The following is an 8736-nucleotide window of genomic DNA, read 5'->3' on the forward strand; positions in this document are numbered from 1 at the left end:
TTAGAATATTATGTTGCAGCAGTTTGGAGGGCCGTCTTTAACATGGAGTAACTGTTGTTAAATAACTTGGTGTTTTAATATGTGCATCAGCATAGCTGAAATGAATGCAATTTCCAAGCCTCCACTAAGAAATGATTTCATTTACCATCGACAACAAGAAGACCATCATTGCCAGCAACAAAAGCAATGCAATGACAGTGAGGAAGATGATCCACCAGGCGACTTTGGTGAAATACTCGATCTCTCTCTCCATGAATACTGTCAGTTTTACCTGTTGACGTTCAAGTGAATATAGGAATGATTATTCCCCACAGTTAGGCAGCTGAGTGTGATTTTACTATCTTTGGTGTTTACCTGTGTGCTTAGTCTGTCAGATTTTAGCCCAGTGTTTTCTGGAGAGTTTGTCAAACTGAGTGTCGCATCCACGGTAATCATTAAATAATTAAATGAGCTGTAATCCTGAAACAGAGAGCTAAGACTTCACAGGTTTTCAATGATGGAAAAATAACTTGAAAGCGTGGTCAGCTCCCACCTCCAGGAATGTGGTGTTCCAGAGACGAGAGTGCAGAACCACCATCGCAGTCCTGTCTAGACCCTGCAGGGGGCAGTGGATCTCCACACACCTCAGTCCATCTGTGCAGGTCTGCGAGAAAACACACCTGAAGCTCACGTTCACACACCAATCCATGAGAAATAAACGCAATTCAAAGCTTTCTCACGAGCGTTTTGTATTTCCTTTTTGTCGGGAGAAATAAGAAGTCACCGCTCGTCAGTGCCTCAAGTTCTGCTTCACGTTTTTTCTTGGAGGGTCCTCGCCAACCCTCGATTCCAAGCAGTAACAGGTCAGAAGTGTTGTGTAAAACAGTTTGAGCAATAGGCAGAGGTGTTGGGTACCTTTACATCTTTAAGGTGATCGATCTCATTTACAGGCGAGCAGGGCACAGACTGGACACCTTTACTGCTGGTGTGACTCAGGTACAGAAGCCACTTCCCAGCAGAATTCTCCTTTGGCCAGAAGAGGTTCAGTGAAGCATTAGTGAAGGATTTCAGTGATCTACCCAAATTTGTTATCTGCCGGAATAAGACATCACAGCGTGGTTTGACTTTTTGCTTCAGATGTAAACCTAATATGTTGTATGAAAAAGTAGAGGAAAAGATGATTTACCCTAAATTCATACTGAACTGCAGCTCCGATATCCTCTGCCGATTTTATGGTGCTCTTACCCTCCAAGCTTTGGCCAAAGGACACTTGAGATGGCCTACTTAATCTGATAGACAAAATGAACCTTTTGCAAGCTCAACCTCAAATTCATTATCAGTTTTGCATATTACATTGCATCTGAAGATCTTGTTCTGCATCTTCAGATAATTAAAAACACAATTGCATTTTATGACCTCCAAAAAGCACATAACAATGAAAGAAAACATTTCATGTGCGTTATTAAATGACAAACAATGAGGTAATGATGCCACACTTACCCGTATAATTGCAGTTTTAGTTCAAAAAATACTTTGGCCACCGCCTCAACTGGTTTTAAGTCCTGCCTGCTGGTTCTGAAAGCTTATTCACATTCATGTAGAGCAGGGGTGGGGAACCTTTTTCATATCGAGGGCCATTTCAATTTTTATAAAGTCCTCCGAGGGCCATACTATTATGAACACATACCTAGGGATGCAAAAAAAGACAAAAAAAGTCTATAACCACTGTGTTACTAAGTCTCATGCTTGCTGCATTTCAGTTTGAATTATTTATTTAGCACACATGCATATAAAATCACCAAAAAAAATAGAATAAAATGACAAACAAGTAAAATATGTTTTCATGATCATACAAAACAATAAAAAAGAGGTGCAGAGTTGAGGCAAGAGACCAGTAAGGGCCTGTTCGAGGCCTCTACTCACAAAAACTGCAATACAACAAGATAATCAAGAAAATAAATGAAAAGAAAAGATAAAGACAATAATAATAACAACTAGAAAGCACTCGGAGAGCGCAGACCTCCGCCAAGCGCAACAATTCCTGGCATATTGTGATTTCCACCATAAATATTATTCCCACATATACCGTACTTTGACTACATATTTAGATTCCTTGACCATAAAAACATTCCGTTAGCCACTGGAATCATAACAATATATGTCTTAGTTCAATAGTTATTCACGAAAAAAAATTCACGTTTTGAAACAATTTTACTTTGTCTGGCACGAGCGCCTCAGCGGAGGCTACGAGGCGCGTTCACGAACTCTCCTTCGGCGTGAGGTTTCAGCTTCGTGGCTATTAATTCACTCATCACAAAACTTGCACGCGTAATATTCTCTCTGTCAGTACATGGTCGTGTGAAGGCTGCTTGTTGAGCCTCCAAACTCCGACGAAGAGCATTAATTTTATCCAGACGCATCTGTCCTTTCAACTCGTCGAGTTTAGAGTGTTTCGCTATGCATTTTTCGTCCGTGTCAATCAGTCCAGCCCACTACGTACATCACATGCTGTGTTCACTGACCCTGACCTTGACTCGGACATAACATAACCGTCTGTTTTATCTCAGAAAACGGGAAAATATTTCCTCTTGTTACGAAAGAAATTTCAGGATACGAAAGGCAAAAATACGCTACCGCTGCTACTCGCAGCTCGCGGAGTTTAGCGAACGGTCCCACTGTATAAGTGCACATTAAAATATAAAAATCTTATTGCGTTGCGGGCCGGTAGAAATGGTCTCGGAGGCCGTATACGGCCCGGAGGCCGGAGGTTCCCCACCCCTGATGTAGAGTATAGCTCAGTGATCAATAATTTATGCCAGTCTCGGATCACTTACGTTTGAAGCTGCAGAGTGATATTCACAGCCTTTGTACTCAAAGAGATGCCTGATGTTGTTAGCATCACATAGAATGTAACCTACAGGGAGGAAGAAGAAAGTGAGGATAGAAGAGAAACTGATGAGGAAATTCTGTGGGACTGACTTCTGCATCTCTCTGGATTGGGTTTCCCAGTCCACAGTCTATTAGAGTCCCTTTGTCATTGACTGTACAGTCCACCTTTGGCTCCTAGGGTGATGAAAGATGATTTGGTTTTACAGATGCAGCCATGTCGGCCGCTCTGGTAACTTACAAAGGTTCCTAAATCCTCCGGCACTCACCGAAGCTGTGCTGACAATATCAGAGTAACGGAGAGTGTCTGGCAGACTGATGATTGTGCGAGTTTGGTGGGCGTCATCCCCGCCCCAGTTGGTCACTGTCAGCTCCAAAGCGATGTCTTCCTCAGTTGGAGTGATGACTGCTACACCATCCTCTCTGACAGAAGGACAGAGCGTCCAATCATCCTCAGCTGTAGATCTGTTCCATTGGGCGTGTGGTGCCTCGTCTTACCCGCTGAGCGATCTGAACACGCTTTTGCCATTTTCTGTTTGTCTGGAGCAGAAGTCATACTGTAGATGGAGGTTGCTTTGGCAAATGTTGTCGCTGCCGCAGCCTCTGTTTAGGAGGGTGATCTGTCAAAAACACACAGGCCAGAGGTCATTTGTTACTCTTTCAAAGGTTCTAATATGCTCTTGTGGACAAAGGCGCTTTCTAAAGTTAAATGGTCAAGATTTGTGTACCTCTGAGACCTTATTATTGGGCTGAAAGCGGGCCAGTATGGGTGTAACATGCTCACTGGTCCATTGAGTGGAACTCCCCAGAGACATAGTAACTGAGACGGGGATAGAGTGTAGCCGGTCTTTGAAATCCCGCTGCAAGAGAAGTGGTCATAGTCATCTTTGTCTGTGAACCAGATGATGGGTCTTGTAACACAAGAAAAGAGTACCAGGAGTCTGAGCTTGATGTCAGTACAGATTTCCATATCCTGCCCCGGCAGCTCCAGCTTCACTCGAGGAACCCCCAGAAAACCCACTCTGGGAGGAAGCCTGACATTGTTCTTCCTAATATCAGCCTCAAAAGTGTAATTGAGTACTGCAAAGGAGAGAAAATTACGCATGTGGATGCAGCAGACGCTTCAGTTAAGCAGCCTTTAAGAGATATCATGTAAATGCATTTTTTAAATATCACTTCACAGCTGTTTTACTCCTATTAAGTTACATCTTCAGTCAATCAAATAGAAGAGAAACTTACTCAGTTTTGGGTTGAAAGACGAGTGTGATATGTAAGAAAAACACGCTTGAGCTGTAAAATAACTGTACAAGTGCAAAAGAACACCCGATCAAAGGTGCTTCCTGTTGTCATGTCATGTTATCGTTTGCGTTTTATACCATACCATGTACGTTTATCACACTGTTCCTTAGTGATGTCTATGTTATCCGGTGTAACTCGCAGGGTGCTGCTGACACGGACCACGGGCCTCGCTCTGGAACGCAGAAAGCCTGTTGATCATTTCAATTCAATTGTCTTCATCTAAACGTGCTTAAGTTTTAAATACCTATAAACAAAGACAGAATCAGACAGAGATCCTACAGCCAAATCAGGGTACAGATTATCGTCCACGTCCAAGTTCCCGGACAGTGAATATCCAAACAGCGTCACAGATCTGGATCTGGATGAGAGCACCTGAAGAAAAGAAAACATTCAATCTCCCTTTCGGCAGAAATGTCCCTTCCAGGCTTCCATATTTACGTCCCTACCTGCGCTGCCTTTGTGTTGATACCGTTTGACGAGCCACAGTAAAGATACACTCGGCCAGACCCATCATATGGTGCTCCAACAGCAATATCTAACAATGGAAACAACAGTAACATACACGATATTAGTTTTTGGTCCGTGGCATTGTTCTTAAGCGTGTGATTTGTATTTAAAATATACTGCAGTTCTTTTTCAGCTAGATTATCAGCCTGTAGTTGTCACACATGACCGCAGAGGTCGCTGTTTACTAGGTTTTCGTCTGCTTTGACGGCTCCTTTGCCAGCTCTGTGGTTGACGTTTCAGTGTGTCCGTCGTTTTTATATTAAAATGACTTAACCTTCATAATTATCTTGATTGATGTCTCCTATGTTTTCCCGCGAGTCCAGTGCATGCGACAAACATGTTGTTGTCCAAGAAGCTGAATTGGAGCGATCTTCTCTCCAGTTTCTCCCATTGTCGTTAATATATACTGTATATACACTGCTCCTCCAACTAACTCATCTTTCTTATAGAACTGTGGTGCCCCTACAGCAAGGTCCTCCCATCTTTGGAAAAGAAAAAAACAGCCACTAATGTCAATATTGATTGTTAGGTGATTGTACAGTAATACCATCATTGACTGTAAAGAGGCTGGGAGAGAGTTGAAGGTCTCGGAGGATAAATAAAAGATAATTTAATTAGATATTGTTCTAAAATAAACCTACCCATCACCGTTGAAATCAGCTACAGCCACATCATATCCAAAAGAAGAGGCCAGACCCGGACCAGAGAGGACCAACTCCACAGACAAGTGTCTCTTGGCTCTAGGGTCTGGCCTAAGAAAGGCCACCTGACCACTGTAACCTCCTCTGGGAGCTCCTGAAATGATGGTCAGCTCACCCTTCCTGATAAGAGCCAGGCCAGAGTCAATGGAGAATCCTGGAGGACAGACCCATTACACTTATTAGTGAAACTATAACTTTCATTCAACATGGGAAAAGAGTAAGACCAAAACTCAAACCAACCCAGGTAGCTGTTCCTCAGGAGAGGAATAAGCTCGGGATTAAAGTGGTCAATATCTCCGGTCTCCCGTGGGTCATCAATTGGAAATGGAAAGTCGTCTATAGCCTCCATGCGTACGATTCCTGATAAATCACATAAAATTATTATAAATATTAGAATGACATGCCCTGTTGGCAATATGCAAACCAATGGTGGTTGTTCCGGAAATTGCTGAGATGTTCAGAGTCACAAACCACCCTCCTCCACGTCTTGTCTTGCGTCTGGACCTGTGCCTGCAGGTCATCTCCTAAGAGGTAACACTGGCCTGTCAATAGGTGAGCCACAAAGGCATCTGGGACCCATTGCTGGTAACGATGGGCGCACATCTACAGAGACAGATAAGAAAACAGGTGAAGACCGGTTTTCAGTTTTCCAGTTTTTGCTTTATTCTTTCAGGTTGTGTTACTCACCATTACATTTTTCCCAGGACCTTGACTTGTCACTCTTACTCCCATCCACTGGCCGTCTATTCCTCTACTTTCAAGGAACTCTAGAAAATAAAACCACTGAGGAGTTTAAATTTAAAATCAGTAACTGTTTTTTCTCATACTTGTTTTTGAACTATAAGCAGATAAAGAGTTTTGACCCTTTCCTGACCTAAATTATAAAGACGAACCTTAACCCTTGTATTATGCTACGGGTCAATTTGACCCGTTTTGGTTTTTGTGTTGACCAAAGTACTGGTTATCTTTGTTTTTCTTCATGAAATTTTGTGACTTTTCCTCATCTAGGGTCATGAATTGGTGTGTAAATTTTGGACACTGTGGTGTTTAGTGGAATGTCTGTGCAGAGTTTGAATATGAATATTATGTTGCGGGTCATTTTGACCCGGACACTTTTATGTGAGTAAGTAGCAGTAAATATCCAAAATAAACATGCCTTTTGATGTCCTTCTGATCTACATCAAAGAGTATTGTGCTGTGATGTACATTTAATTGTATTTTGACTGCCAGAGACCCAGGTGCATCGAGGAGGGACTTTCTCTCCCTTTTTCTTGTCACTTTTCTTATGCCATCTCTTTGACCAACACACCAAAAATGAGCTCCAGAACGTTTACAGCTGAAGAAGCTTTATCACAGATTTTGAACTCAGACACTGATGCAGAGGAAGAGGTTTCAGAGACAGAGGATATTTCAGAGACCGAGGACAATGTAACTGATGATCCAGATTTTCAATTTCTGATGATGAGGAGGATTCAGAGGACGAGCCTGCCGTTGTCTCTCCATTGGATGAAAGCCAAGGAATGCAGCAATCATCATCCACAGAGGAGACATGGGCATCTAAAGATGGTAAAATAAAATGGTCAACATCACCACACCAAAGCCGAGGTAGACTGTCATCTTCCAATGTCATCAAAATGACTCCCGGTCCTACAAGATTTGCTGTCACACGAGTTGATGATATCATATCAACATTTCAGCTCTTCATATCCCCACCAATTGAGAAGATCATACTGGAAATGACCAACTTGGAGGGGAGGCGTGTATTTCAGGAGAAATGGAAGCCACTGGATCAGACTGACTTGCATGCTTACATCGGAATTCTGGTATTAGCTGGAATGTACAGGTCAAAGGGAGAAGCAACTTCAAGTCTATGGGATGAAGAGTATGGAAGGCCAATCTTTCGAGCAACAATGTCTCTGGAGACATTTCACATGATATCTCGTGTGATCCGATTTGACAACCGTGAAACCAGAGCTGGTCGTCGTGAAAGAGACAAACTAGCTGCAATTAGAGATGTATGGGATAAATGGGTTGAAATTCTACCTTTGTTGTACAATCCTGGTCCACATGTTACTGTAGATGAGCGCCTTGTTCCATTTAGGGGGCTGTCCTTTCAGACAGTACATGCCCAGTAAGCCTGCCAAGTATGGCATCAAAATGTGGGCGGCCTGTGATGCAAAATCCAGCTATGCATGGAATATGCAAGTGTATACTGGAAAGCTACCTGGAGGAGCATCTGAGAAGAATCAGGGGATGCGTGTGGTGCTGGAGATGAGTGAAGGGTTGCAAGGTCATAACATCACATGTGACAACTTCTTTACATCCTACCGCCTTGGAGAAGAACTTCACAAGAAAAAGCTGACTATGTTGGGAACAGTCAGAAGAAATAAGCAAGAACTTCCCAGTGAAATTCTTAAGATGCAGGGCAGACCTCTGCATTCCTCAGTATTTGTTTTCACGGAGAAAGCAACAGTTGTTTCATACTGCCCAAAGAGAAACAAGAATGTTCTTGTAATGAGCACAATGTAAAATGTATTGTTATGTCTCTTTTCTGAATGTTCATATATTCTAAAATAAAGTTGTTGTTGGTTTAAACTGTTTTTTTGTCTGTTTTGAATGGATTTACACAGTACGGGTCAAAATGACCCGCAACATAATTATTGTAATTTTTTTTCAACATAATACAAGGGTTAAGCTGCAACACAAGCCCTTGTGTTCCTTAATAAAACTCAAACCCTAGCGAAATACTGGACAATTCATACAATTCAATTTGTACTGGTAAAGTACAAATCACTGGTGTACTGGTAAAGTACAAATCACCAAGAGAACCCCCCCCCCCCCCCCTTAACCATCACAGCAAGCGAAAATGGCCCATATTTCCAGCAACAAGCCTTTATTATCAAACTCAATGGGCTCACAGCGTTCAGACGTTGTTGCAAGGTCACACTGGTAAACAACACCGGTAACATTGACCTGGTCCTGATGTTTGGCTCATGGAGCTCCCACCAGCAATCTGGACAAAAACACCTCAATTGGTGAGATGTGGTAGTATTCAAAGACAACTGAGGCTGTTTTGTACTCACAGGTTCCTCCTGGTAGGGTTCTGCTGCTGGTGCAAGGCCACAGAGAATCCAAACAGGCTTCCCGGGTCTCCGCTTTTGTGAGCACATTTTTTGTGTCAAGATTGAATGCTGAAACTTGGAAATGCCAGAAGTTGCACAGACACACCGTGAACCAGTGCATCACTGTGATTTTCCAGGTAGACATTTTGCAGAAACTTCACTCGCCGAGAAAACACGTGCAACCGCTGACAGAATAGGGATCAAGGTTCTAACTAGCTCACCTCAACCACAGACAAAGGACA

General features: G+C 42.7%; 1 pseudogene; it reads right to left on the bottom strand.

Annotated features, from left to right (window-relative positions):
- Positions 1-124: 124 nt before the first annotated feature.
- LOC130519684 (integrin alpha-6-like) lies at positions 125-6139 on the bottom strand (annotated as a pseudogene).
- Positions 6140-8736: the final 2597 nt, after the last annotated feature.

Source organism: Takifugu flavidus, unplaced genomic scaffold, assembly GCF_003711565.1.
Source record: "Takifugu flavidus isolate HTHZ2018 unplaced genomic scaffold, ASM371156v2 ctg1089, whole genome shotgun sequence".
NCBI classification, from domain to species: Eukaryota; Metazoa; Chordata; class Actinopteri; order Tetraodontiformes; family Tetraodontidae; genus Takifugu; species Takifugu flavidus.